At 34.8% G+C, this 14,637-nt stretch overlaps 2 long non-coding RNA genes across 2 annotated transcripts; both read left to right on the forward strand.

Moving 5' to 3' along the window:
- Positions 1 to 598: 598 nt before the first annotated feature.
- On the forward strand, positions 599 to 12,268 carry LOC138899554 (uncharacterized). The gene is made up of 3 exons (XR_011411256.1): positions 599 to 662; positions 8,918 to 9,036; positions 11,863 to 12,268. It is a non-coding gene; the product is annotated as an uncharacterized lncRNA (long non-coding RNA).
- LOC138899553 (uncharacterized) lies at positions 7,052 to 8,213 on the forward strand. Its single transcript, XR_011411254.1, has 2 exons — positions 7,052 to 7,326; positions 7,413 to 8,213. It is a non-coding gene; the product is annotated as an uncharacterized lncRNA (long non-coding RNA).
- Positions 12,269 to 14,637: the final 2,369 nt, after the last annotated feature.

The raw sequence follows: 14,637 nt of genomic DNA on the forward strand, positions 1-14,637 counted from the left end.
GTGATTTTCATAAAGTTGAAGAAAATTCTGTTTTGATTCCACGAGATATTATTTGTAATTATTTGATGTCATTAAATGTGACATACTATTTAATTCATTTCCAATGTTATTTTATTTTACTACATTGATAAATATTTTATCATGCCATTGTTATATTTTAGTAGGGCCTCACCTGACCTCGTCACTACTCTACCGAGGTTAGGCTTGGCACTTACTGGGTACCGCTGTGGTGTACTCATACTACGCTTCTGCACATCTTTTTGTGCAGATCCAGGTATATTTTACTAGCCTAGACATCATTGAGTTACCTGCGCACGGAGGCTTCAAGGTATATCTGCCAGCGTCCGCAGACTCCGGAGTCCCCTTCTATCATTTTATGTTGCTTCCTTATATTTTATCTAGACCTTGACATATAGAGACATTGAGAATAAATTCTTAGAAGCTTGTGACTTATTTCTACCGGGTTTTGGGAGTTAAAATTGTTTGAATTGTAGTTTATTTATTTAAGATATTTATTATTATTCCGCATTGATAGGCTTACCTAGTCTTAGAGACTAGGTGCCATCACGACATCCTACGGAGGGAATTTGGGGTCGTGACAATACCATAACAAAAAATAGCAATAAGTGATAAGCACAATAAACGAAATGCCCAATTCTACTGTTTTATACACTACTAGAAATAAGGTGATTTTCGTCCAAGGCTTTCCGACCGAAATCGGTCGGAAAAAAACAAATAAGAGTATTTGGTCGCAAAAGTCGACAAAAATTTTCTGACAACAAAAAAATAAAACTTGCGACCGATTTCGGTCGGAAATTGGTCAAATATTTGGTCATACTTGTATATAATATACAAAATTAATTATTTATTAAAAAGTTTCCAAATTTTTGACCGAATTCGGTCAGAAATTGGTCAAATATTTGGTCGTAATTGTATATAATGTACAAAAATAATTATTTATTAAAACTTTTCCAAATTGTCGACCGAATTCGGTCGAAAATTGGTCAAATATTTGGTCATACATGTATATAATTTATAAAAATAATTATTTATTAAAACTTTTCCAACTTTCCGACCAATTTCGGTCGGAAATTGGTCAAATATTTGGTCGTACTTGTATATAATGTACAAAAATAATTATTTATTAAAAGTTTTCTAACTTTCTGACCGATTTTGGTCGGAAATTGGTCAAATATTTGGTACAAAAATAATTATTTATTAAAGCTTTTCCAAATTTTCAACCGAAATCCGTCGGAAAGTTTGAAATAATTAATTCCCGCCCAAGACAAAAATTATATATATTTAATTAACCAACCGAAATAAGTTATAATTAAATATTTTCGACCGATTTCGGTCGAAAAAATAATTTTAAAATAATTAAAATATAAATTTATTAATATTTGTGTGTGTGTAAATAATAGATAGCTTTTAAATAAATAATATTTAATACTTATTTGATATATATATATATATATATATATATATATATATATATATATATATATATATATATATATATATATATATATATATCTCAATTATAACCAAATCCTAACCTACCTTTTAATTTTAGAGAGCACCCACAAAAGAGAGAGCTAAGAGAAAACAGAGAAAAAAAACCTAGAGCCTCTAGCATCAAAAAGCTGTGCATCACCTTCATCCTCTAAGAAATAGCAACGGCTCTTTCCTCTTCAACAAGATAAAACATCAAGTATTTACCATAAAAATACAGCCATGAAACTTCACCCATAATACCATCCTTCTTTCCAAACCAAAGGGCACCATTTTCAGCTCTAAAAGCTCGAGCTCAAACCAGCCCCAAACCCATGTAAAACTCCATTAAAACAACCCTTGAACCGCCAGAAAAGAGCTGCAAAAATCAGCTCCAAGACACCCCCAAATTCCAGCAGTTTCCCCCCTTAAAACCAGCCCCAAATTCTCTGTTAAACCCATCCGAACAGTAGTGAAAACGCAACTGTAAACTCACCCCCAAATACCCCAAATTTCAGCTCCAAATTACCCCGAAAATCAACTCTAAACCATCCCCAAATCATCCCCTAATAGTCCCCCCCACCCCACCCCAAACTCAAGCTCAAACCAGCCCCAAACCCATGTAAAACTCAATTAAAACAACCCCTGAACCGCCAGAAAAGAGCTGCGAAAATCAGCTCCAAGACACCCCAAAATTCCAGCAGTTTTTCCCCTTAAAGCCAGCCCCAAATTCTCTGTTAAACCCATCTGAACAGCAGTGTAAACGCAACTGTAAACTCACCCCCAAACATCCCAAATTCTAGCTCCAAATTACCCCGAAAATCAGCTCTAAACCATCCCCTAATAGCTCTCCCCCCCCCCCCCCAAAAAAAATAAAATAACACAAAACCAGTCATAATTTATCGTTTGGGCTTCGTCAAAATTTATTGTTGTTACACATTTTTGAGGTTCTAATATATCAAAGAAAGAAATCTTGACACTAAGGTCCGCTTCTTTCTCTTGTCTTTTCTTCTTACGAGTAAATTGTGCTAATGCTTTGAAATGTGTATCCTGATTAGTTTTTTTTTCTTACATGATATGCTTTGTTCTGTATATAAGTTGGTATGTGCTGATATGATTTGATACTCCAACTATTATTTTTAGTTTTAATGGTTGGAGTTGATTGTGATTTACTGTTAGTATGAATAAGTCATTGACTTTAAAAATTATTACTTTGATTGTTCATGAAGTTATTTACAATTTCTTATGCAATTTGGGTAGTAAGTTAGGTAATTGAATAAGTAAACACCAGGTCGCTTTAATTTGATTGGGCTTAGGCGGAAACCAAGGCCCAAGACGTTAAAGAATTCAAGTTGGAATATTGATAATTTATCAAGTTATAACCTTTAATAGCCCCCTAAAGTATAAATGACTCTCTCAATACTAGTATTGGCCGAATCATGCTATTTCTTCCACAATAATTTCTCATCCATAAATCATGACCCACAATAATCCAAAATTAGAATAAGCAACTTATAAACATTCGTAGCTTGATTTATGCGCGATTAATAAAACATTGTAACTATGATTTATGATTAACTAGGGTTTAATTTTTTTAATTTAACTAATATTAATTATAATTAATACTAGGGTTAGCTAATTTTATTTTATTTAATTATATTTCCCTTTAATGGTCTAATTGAATTAAAAAAAACTTATTTAGGGATATATATGAACTTTCAAATTAATAAGCACTCAAATTATTTAAATTAATTATATTGTAACTAAAGTTTATTATGTAACTTAATTCTATAAATTAATTTGAACTACGATTAATACAATTTCTTCGTTCTTTATGTAGATGAAATCTCGTAGTTGGATGTATAATAGGAATTATCCTAATCGTCGATTTTTTAGGGAGGAATTTATAGAAGGGGTTAAAAAATTTATTACGCATGCAATGTCACTTGAACCGTTTCGGATTGGAGGGTTGATTAGGTGTCCTTGTGTGAAGTGTAAGTGTTTGTATTTTTTTGGATCGGAGGATGTTAAGGCTCATCTTTATAAAAAAGGGTTTATGGATAATTATTTTTGTGTCGACTAGTCATGGAGAGATAGATAGTAGTGATGGTATATTTCATAATGTAGTTGTTGGTGAAAGTAGTAGGTCGGTGGGGAATAACATTCAACATCCTAGATACCATGAAATGGTTGCGGATGCTTTTGGGATGCACTTCGATTTTGAAACCCATGAAAGTATTGAACAACCTCCTAACAAAGAGGCAAAATATTTTTATGAACAGTTAGAGACCTCTAGTCGTCCACTAAGGGAAGGGAGTATGCACTCCCAGTTGTCTGTTGCGGTTAGATTATTAAGTATCAAATCAGATACCAATATTTTTCAAGCGGGAATGGATTCTTTCATTGGCCTTATGAGTGAACTAGTTGACCCGACTTTCAACATACCTGAAGATTTCTATAAGGCTAAAAGATTGATTTATAAGTTAGGACTCTCATCTATGAAAATCGATTGTTGTGAAGATGGTTGCATGTTGTATTATAAGGGTGGTGCAGATTTAGAAAGTTGTAAATTTTGTGAAAAACCTCGTTTTAAGCGGCTTTCAAGCGGGAAGAAGACTGTTGTGAAGTCGATGCATTACTTACCTCTTATTATTTAACGTTATCGTCTAATATGACAATGTGCAGGATTATCGGCAAGTGTAAACGATTTGTTAAACAGAGGAATAGGATTGAAGGATCCATATGCGAAGCCTATCTTGCAAAGAAAACTGCCCATTTTTGTTCTTACTACTTTGACAGTCATGTGCCATGTGCTAGAAATAGGCCCAATCGGCACAATGTGGTGATTGAGATTGATCCATTATATCCACCAATGTCTGTATTCAATCAACCAGGCCGAGGTTCTAAAGATCGAACAAAAAGGGGCCTAAGTAGTATGGAGTACAAATCAGCTTCAAATCATGTGTTGCTAAATTGTCCAGAAGTTCAACCCTTTTTTAAGTAAGTGTTGATGTAAGATTAATTTACATGGGCTACTATTTAATTTGGTTGATACAACTAACAAATAATTTTCAATGTGTCGCTCAGTGACTTCGTGAGTAAATTTGGTCATGGTGTTGTATATTCTACATTTGAGGCATGGTTTAAAGAGTGTGTAAGTGCATCTTACATACTTTCTCACATATGAATATACATAATTATAAATATACTTGCTCACTTATAATTTATTTACCCCTACATGTAGGTCAATAATTCAAACAACGGTGTTAATCAATTTTTGAAAGACATATCTTGGGGACCTACACCTACGGCTACGACTATGTCAAAGTATTATGTGAATGGTTATGAATTTGACACTGAGGAATGCTCCAAGTATAAAAATAAGCAATAATAGTGGGGTGTGTGTGTCAAAGGTGGTGAAGGCAACCAGGATGGGGAAAATAATTATTATGATGTGATCAAAGAGATTCTAGAATTGTCATATTCAGGTTGGCCAAATAAGAAAATAATACTTTTCCAATGCAAGTGGTTTGACATAACACCTAGAAGAGGTACAAATGTACACTCGCAGTACAACATAATTGAGGTTAATAAAAAGAGGGAGTATGATCGCTATGATCCTTTTATAATTGCAGAAAGAGTTAGGCAAGTGTACTATGCTCCATATCCATTGCGGAGGGATAAGGCTGATTGGTTGGTTGTAGTCGCTCAGTGACTTCGTGAGTAAATTTGGTCATGGTGTTGTATATTCTACATTTGAGGCATGGTTTAAAGAGTGTATAAGTGCATCTTACATACTTTCTCACATATGAATATACATATTTATAAATATACTTGCTCACTTGTGATTTATTTACCCCTACATGTAGGTCAATAATTCAAACAACGGTGTTAATCAATTTTTGAAAGACATATCTTGGGGACCTACACCTACGGCTACGACTATGTCAAAGTATTATGTGAATGGTTATAAATTTCACACTGAGGAATGCTCCAAGTATTAAAAAAGCAATAATAGTGGGGTGTGTGTCAAAGGTGGTGAAGGCAACCAGGATGGGGAAAATAATTATTATGGTGTGATCAAAGAGATTCTAGAATTGTCATATTCAGGTTGGCCAAATAAGAAGATCATACTTTTCCAATACAAGTGGTTTGACCCAACACCTAGAAGAGGTACAAATGTACACTCGCAGTACAACATAATTGAGGTTAATAAAAAGAGGGAGTATGATCGCTATGATCCTTTTATAATTGCAGAAAGAGTTAGGCAAGTATACTATGCTCCATATCCATTGCGGAGGGATAAGGCTGATTGGTTGGTTGTAATCAAAACAAAGCCTGTTGGTAGGGTGGAAGTTGAGAATGTGCTAGATGTTGCTTACCAAAATAATACCTCAAGTGTTAACCAAATGGTGGATGATCAGTTAGAAAATTACTTGGAGCACCCTCAACGCATATTAGAAGAAGTTGATATGGAGGAAATAAGAATCATAGAAAATGAGGATGAAGAATCACCTAATGAAAATGAAATAAGTGAAGAGGAAGGATTTTCAGACGAGGAAGGATACGTCGACGAAGACGACTAGCATGTTAGTTTTTTCAAGTGCTCTCAACTTATATAGATTTATATTCTCAATTCTAACATTTTCTTTAATTTATGCAGATGGCCGGTAGGAGTCGAGGTAGGTCTAGGAAGGATAAAAGGCCTATTGATCATGATGATGGTGCTACACCCACGCTTCATTCCACTCCACACTTGCATCCCTCTGCTGCTGATGGCCGGAAGCAATCTTCTAGGCACAGATCTATTCTACCACATTCATCTACTCATCATACTACCCACCATTCCTCCGCCCAGCAGTATTATCACCATTCTCCGCCACAAGGCTATATCCCGCTTCCTCTTCATGATCCTACCAGTACTAACATGGGTGCATCGAGTCACCAGTCACATAGCCATATGGTACGCCCGTCATCTTCTCCATTTGCTTCATCTCCAGCTGGATCGCATCCATCTAGATTTCAGCCGGCCGGATCGCAACAGTGGTCTGGATCGCAGCAGGGGTCTAGATCGATGCAGGGGTGTGGATCGCATCCATCTTCATCAGGGACCCCGTCTCCTGGCATTTCTAGACTTCGTCTTCGGGATAGTAGCACTGAGCCAGATGCCCCCCTTTCTGCGCACACTTCAAATTCATCGGAGGATGATGATCCAGATGATATGCGTTATGATCGTTATCATAGGATCATCATCAGGCCTGAGGGAAATGGGTAAGATTTATTTATTACTTCTTTATTTTTGCTGAATTATAATAGATACTCTTGTTTATTTAATGTAATTTCTATGTTGCAGGTTCATTCCTAATCATCAGGTTACAAAGATAATCACTGATATTCTTGGCGGGTTGTATAATGCACCCTATCCGACTTGGAGTGACTTTCCAGAGGATCTTGTGCAGCAGATATTCAACCAATTTAAGGTTTTAACACAATTCTTATCTATTTAAGCATTATATTAACAATATTTTCATCTAATGTTACATACTTTATTTGCAGATTAAGTGTGCCTCGGAGGACCGGTATAACCGTGAATTTTGTAAAAATTGGGAGTACAGATGCCGTAAGAGACTCTCTGATTCCTTCAGCTCCGCTCGAAAGGTTAACAATAAGCCTTCATGGGTTCTACCGGATGTATGGGTGGATCTGCAAAGGTATTGGGCCACCGAGAAATTCGAGAAGCAGAGTGAACTAGGAAAGAAGGCCCGAGCATCTGAGAAGGGTGGCTCCTTGCACTGTCTGGGTTCAAGGAGCATGGGTGATACGAGGAGACAACTGGTAATTCCTTAAAATATTTCGGTCTATTTTTATCGAACTATATTTATATATGTTAATTTCGTTAACACGCTTTATTATATTTGTAGGAAAAAAAATATGGGAGGAAGATGAGTCATGATGAGTTCTTCATGGAGACTCACATCCGGAAGAAGAAGGCACCGACAGATCCAACTAGATGGGTCGAGGACCGGGCGGAGACTACACATGTAAGTTTCATAACTACTATAAATGTTTATAATATTATATAGTTAGTAATTTTCTATCTTCTAAATAAAAGGTCGCTACAAGATTAATTTGGAGGAGTACACTCAGAGCTTGCCACTGAATGAGCAAGGCGAGCGACCACCCATTTTAGACGAAGAAACGCAGAGGATATGGTTGGATGTTGTCGATGGTCCTAAAAAGGGGATAGCATACGGCCTTCCAGATAAATCATTCCGATGCTACAGGGTTGGATTGCAAGGTATAGGGACTTCCACCCAAGGCGAGGCGATTGATAGGTCAACTATATCGTTTATGGAACAAAAGATCACAAAGCTGACAGCAGAGCTTGAAGAGACAAAGGCTAGAGAAAAAAAAGAGAGATGAACAATTTGGTATCCTTAAAGTTCAGCTAGAAAGGAGGGACGAATAATTTAATCTCCTTCAAGGTAAGCTGGCCAATCTTCTTGCTAGTGGTACTTTTCCCATTTCCCGGTCTCGTGATCCTTCCCCATGTGCCGACGATGAAGGTTCTAGGAGTGAAGATAGAGATGATGCTAGATAAAAAACTCATTGAATGGTGTGTATTGCTAAACAAAGTATTGAACTTGTCAATATTTAGTTGAGACTAATTTTGAATGATGATTATATTGTTATTGAACATTTTAGTAGTTGTTGTTGTGGTTGTTATTAGTTGTTGTTAGATAATGGTTGTTAGTGTTAGTTAATAGTTTTTGTTAGTTAATTGTTGTTGTTATTATTGTTGTTAGTATATTCATTATTTTTGATTAATTATGGTTGAATGGCACCAATGTAATGTTGCCATTATAAGATGGATATTGGTTGTAATTGGCAGGTGGTGTAGCTCAAAAATAGGCATTATCTGCCCAGTTTTTACCCAGATTTCCGACCGAATTCGGTCGGAAATTAACTTTTTTTTGCTAGAAATTCATAATTTTCGACCGAATTCGGTCGAAAATTTCAAATAAATTCTCCAGTTTATGGAAATTTCCGACCGAATTCGGTCGGAAATTATGAATTTATATTTATTTTTTAAAATAAATTAACAATTTATTACAATTTACAACTAATTATTTAATTAAATTAATTTTTTTTTTTATAATTCCGACCGAATTCGGTCGGAAAATAATTTTTTTTTAAAAAAATATTAATAGTTTCCGACCGATTTCGGTCGGAAATTTGAAAATTAAAAAAATATATATTTAATTATTTCCAACCAATTTCGGTCGAAAATTAAAGTTTGATAGTCAGTCAACGCTTTGAAATTTTTTCCGACCGATTTCGGTCGGTACACATTTGCGACCATCGTTTTCCCGATCAATTAAAATCGGTCGGAAATAGCGGACGAAATTATACTATTTTTTAGTAGTGTATATGTCATATAAAGCCTCAAGAATTCGACCCCTCTTTTCCTCCCCACGTTCTACATTAGTTATTTACTAATAGAAGATGATTAGTATCATCTGGGTGATGCTTCAAAAACTATATGTGATGACCCAAAATGTCATATTTAAAGTTAATTATTAGTTCTGTGTTCGAAGACCTCGAAAAGTACTATTTATCATTCCTCGAATTGTGTGCGCAATCCGTACAATTTTTCGGGAAGTTATGTGAAAAATAGATTTAAAATGTGAAATAGAGCCTTAAAACTTAACCGAGTTGACTTTGGTCAACATTTTGAGAAAACGGACTCGGATCAGTATTTTGACAGTTCCGATGGCTCCGTATCGTGATTTGGGACTTGGGCGTATGCCCGAATTTTAATTTGGAGGTCCCTATCTCAAGTTATGACCATTTATCGGAAGCTAGTAATTTAAAGGTTAAAGATTTCCAAGTTTGACCACTGGGTTGACTTTTTGATATCGGGGTTGAAATCCGATTCTGGAAATTGCAATAGCTCCGTTATGTCATTTATGACTTGTGTGCCAAATTTAAAGTCATTCCGGATTCATTTAACATGTTTTGGCACAAGATTTGTAAATTGAAAAGTTTGGAAACTCAAAAGATCGAATCGAGGTGTGAATTGTAATTTCAGCGTCGTTTGACGTGATATGAGGCCCCGAGTAAGTATGTATGATGTTTTAGGACTTGTTGGTATATTTGGTTGAGGTCCCGAGGGCCTCGGGTGGATTTCGGGTGGTCAACAGAATTTAATTTTGGCATTTCAAGAACATTCGACGTCGTTTCTTCAAGAATAAGTGGTATCCCATTAAGCAAATGAATTCCAAATTCAGTTTTGATGGAAGCATTAGATCCGTATTGAAATTTTAGAGCCATAACAAAAAGAATCATCGAATTCGGACATCGTATGAGAGAGTTATGCCCATTTTTGTGTCGGGGAGGATTTTTCATAGCCGCCAGTGCCCAGGGTAGCGTAGGGCGCTAGCCCTGGCGCTGGGAATTATTGGTGTTCTGGAAAGTACGCCCCACGCTACCTGTGGCGCTCGAAAACGCCAGAAACCCCATAAAACGGGGAGTTTAGCCATTTTACTCATTTTTGAGTTTGGGGAGCTCGGTTTAGGCGATTTTCACGGGGAAAAGTTGGGGTAAGTATTTCTTATACTATATTGATTATATTTCATGATTCCATACTCATTTACATCATGAATCCATGAATTTATGGGGGGGGGGGGGGGGAAATCATATTCAATCTGATGTCGGAATTTGATAATTTTTGTATGGATGGACTCGTCTCGGAATGGGTGTTCGGATTTCGTAAGTTTTTTCGAGATTTGAGACGTGGTCCCCACTGTCAAATTTTAAAGTAAATTTCAGATTTTATCCGAAAAATTAATAAATTCATATGGAATTAATTCCTACGATTTGTATTGAGTATATCGAATTATTTGTGAATAGATTTGAAGCTTTCGGAGGCAAATTTAAAAGAAAAAGTTGTGGTTGAATAATTGATTGAGAATTAAGTGACCTTCGAAGCGAGGTAAGTGTCGTGTCTAACCCTGACTTGAGGGAATTAGGAATCTTAGATTATTTGCTAAGTGAAATTCATGTGAGCGGCGTATATATGAGGTGATGAGTACCTATGCGCCGCCAATTTACCTATTTTTTCCATGTTTCTCTGTTTTTCTGATATTTTCTCATTCCTATGCCAAATTGCTACGTGTTATACTAGTGTTGTTCAAATTACTGTTCTTATCATGTTTACGAAATTTTCTAGTGATAATTGAGTTTTTATTTCAAGTTGAGATTGATATTATGGAACCAAATGTTGAAGTAAGGTTTGTACTTGTTATTCTATCTCCCTGTTGTTATTTATGCATTGCATTATGGTAAGGGAGAGTGCTAATGCACGAAGGGTGATGTTGTGCCATATTGTGAGTGTTAATACACGAAGGGTGATGTTGTGCCATATTGTGAGTATTAATGCACGAAGGGTGATGTCGTGCCATATTGTGAGTATATTGTGAGTATTAATGCACGAATGGTGATGCCGTGCCATATTGTGAGTGTTAATACACGAAGGGTGATGTCGTGTCATATTGTGAGTGTTAATGCACGAAGGGTGATGTCGTGCAATGATATGAGAGTAAAAGCACGAAGGGTGAATTCGTGCCGTTTCTATAAATTTTATGGTGAGATTGAAAGTAAAAACACGAAAGGTGATGTCGTGCATTTTTCTTTACTGTATTCACTATTCCTGTTGATTCATGGTATATTGACTGCTCCGGTGATTATTCTGTTGTAGTTCTTTATCTTGTATTCCCCTCAGTATGTCTCCCCTCCCGACATTTCCTGTTTAGTTCTTCATTCCTGTTATTTGCGTATACACTGTTAAATTGTACAGGTTGATTGTAGGTGCCTTGCCTTAGCCTCGTCACTACATCATCGAGATTAGGCTCGACACTTACCAGTACATGGGGTCGGTTGTACTGATGCTGCACTCTGCACTTTCTGTGCAGATTTTGATACCGGCTCAGGTTGATCGAGATTTGCTATTGGTCCGCTGTCCGGAGACTCAATGTAGATTTGTCGGTGTTCACAGACCTTGATGTCCCCGTCTATCTTTTTATGTCCTACTGTTTTCTTTTATTCAGACAGTTATATTTCTTTCGGACCATTACTTGTAGTAAATTCTAGAATGTTCGTGAATTGTGACTCGAGATCCGGGTGGTAGTAATTAATACAGTTTTATGATATTCCACACTTATTATATTTCATCTTAGTTAATTATTGTTAATTACTGAATAGAAATAAGGAATTGGTTAATGATTCTCTAACGTTAGCTTGCCAAGCAAGTGAAATGTTAGGCGCCATCACGGTCCCGTCGGTGGGAAATTTCGGATCGTGACACTATAGTAGATAACAATCATGCATCTTCTCCTTAAATTGTCTATTGTCAAAGTAGCATTTCACATTGCAGACTATACAAAAAATCCACCTTTAGAACCCTGATCTCCACAATGATTTCCATGCAGGTCTCATCAGCTAGCCCTTGCTATACAGTTGACTGTAATGTGATTTCACCGTAAAGCATTTGTTGGTGACAGAGTGTAGAGCAAAGTTAGTTTGACGTAAAGAGAAGAAGTCTTTCCACTGCAACAGGGTTTAGGAGTATACTGGGTGATGCACCAAAGGCAGATTTGTGGGTTGAATTCCACTGGAAAAGGGGCCGAAACCAGGTTTTCAGAAGGAAACTTGTTTTTGGAGCATTTATGAAATTACAGTTAGCATAGATAAGCTTTTCTTTTATGTAGAGAATCATGTCTCTACCTTTTTTGAGATAAATTTATCACAAAAATATCAAGGTGTTGGCTTAAATTCCACATTTCTGTACACGACTTTTTCTGAACTGTTAGTCGAACAAAAGTCCAACTCTATGTCTTATGGATTGACAATGCAAACAACGCATCAGAAGGTCTTCATGAAAATATCGATACGGCAATTACAAAAGTGCACGCAATAAAATAGCTCATCCCACATAGTTGAATCAATCACTGCACTTTCTAAAAAGAGAGTAGAAGATTTTTGCTGTTTCCAGCCAAGCTCAATAATAAACGTTAACGCATAACCAAGATGGAGTCTGAATTTTCCAAGTGATTGACTGGTTACTGTTATTTCTGCGATATTTTGTTGCTTTGGCAAGTCAGACTCATAAACTTTTTCTCTTCTCTATCTTGAAACTTCAATTAGGTAAATATATTAAAATGGAAAATCATATTTATTTCTTAAATTAAAGCTGGATAAAGTGCTTGCTCCATTTGTCCCAATTTATGTGATCATTTTTCTTTTTTGTCGACATTCTATATTTAGAAATAATTTAACTTTCGACTTCTCAGTTTACGCTTAGTGAGATGATTATAGCCACACAATATCTTAGACTACACGCAAAAGTCAAAGTGCATCATATAAAATGGGATGGGGCGAGTATTAGACTTCAAACTTCAAAAAAGTTGTTAGTATCTAGAACAAAAAGGAATTTTCATAATCTATATCTATACTATATTAAAAGTACGAAGGCCCTTAGCGAAATGTCGTTCGCCTTTTTTACCCTTAAAAAATTGACTTTACACTAGATAAAATTATAATTTAAGTTGTCTTCCTAATATTTAGGAATAAACATTCAATTACCATTTATGCTAAGTTTCCTAAAGTTAGAACTTTAAAATCAACTAGAATTTTATTTGTTAATCTTTCCTTATTAGATTGTATTACAATTTTATTTGCAATAGGAAGACGTGATTTTAATACACTAAAGACTTGTGTTGCAAAAGGAAAAACAATACTAGCTTTTTACCACGTCTAATCTCCATATCATTTGTAGGATTTCAAATTAAAACGCTAAAAAAAAAAAGAAGATTAATCAAGTACACTACTAAATTGATTAATTTCTAGAATAACTTACATATCTATCTATCTATCTATATTAAAAGTACGAAGGCCCTTAATGAATTATCGTTCGCCTTTTTTACCATTTAAAATTAAACTTCACATTAGACAAAATCGTAATTTAGTTATTATCGTAATATATAGTACTTTGAAATCAACTAATTTGGTTATAAAATCTTTCTTGTGTTGAATTATGTAGGAAGTCATAATATATATTTAGGACTTTAATATAAATATTAAAGGAAGCTCGGTGCACTAAACTCCCCAGATGTGCTGGGCCCGGGTAAGGGCCGGACCACAAGATCTATTATCTTTTACTTATATTGTTTGGAAGAAATAACAGTATTACATTGTCTTAACATAAATATTGTTTGGGAGAAATAACAATATTACATTGTCTTTTGCTTATATTTATTTACGCCATTTCTATATGAAATATGTTTGAACTTATAATTCTAAGGGGAGGATACTATATATTTTTACTATTAAATTAAGATGTATCTACTTAATTAACTATTTTTCTAATAAATAAATGTATTTTTCAAATATTATGCGAAAACATCGATGAAGAGAAAAAGAAAAAGATGTTATTCGAGTGAGAAGGATTTTAAAAAAATATCTCTATTTTCTATATCATTGTAAAGGCACAAATCCCGAATGCAAAAAATAAATAAATTATTTTTTAAATTTTTATTCAACAACTCAAATATATTATTTAATAATAAATATATAATTTTTTAAAATTATATACTCATTGATATAGGTACACGCGCAAAGCGCGTACCCTAAGACTAGTTATATTAAAAGCACGAAGGCCCTTAGCGAAATGTCGTTCGCCTCTTTTACCCTTTTAACATAGAGTTCACACTAGACAAAATATGCATTAATTATTTTTCTAATATTTGGACTTTTCACATTAATTTAAAGTTTGATTATGAAATCTTTCCTTATTTGAGTTAGGTAAAAACTCATAATACTTAGTAGAAATTATATATAAGATTCTCTCCTTATTTAAATTAATTTTTTAAAAAGAATTATTAGTTGAGTTTTTCGAAATCTTACAATAGTAATTAGATGACTTTAGAAGTCGTTATCCAAGTTTTGAGAAATTTGATTTTGAATGGGAAACAAAACGTGTAGGCTTGTCAAAGAAATAAAAATATATATACTATAATAGTTATTTTATTTACTTAAACAACATAGTAGGTAGCATTTCAAAAATATTGTGAATTTCTGAAAATAATT

The sequence above is a fragment of the Nicotiana tomentosiformis genome, chromosome 9 (assembly GCF_000390325.3).
Source record: "Nicotiana tomentosiformis chromosome 9, ASM39032v3, whole genome shotgun sequence".
NCBI classification, from domain to species: Eukaryota; Viridiplantae; Streptophyta; class Magnoliopsida; order Solanales; family Solanaceae; genus Nicotiana; species Nicotiana tomentosiformis.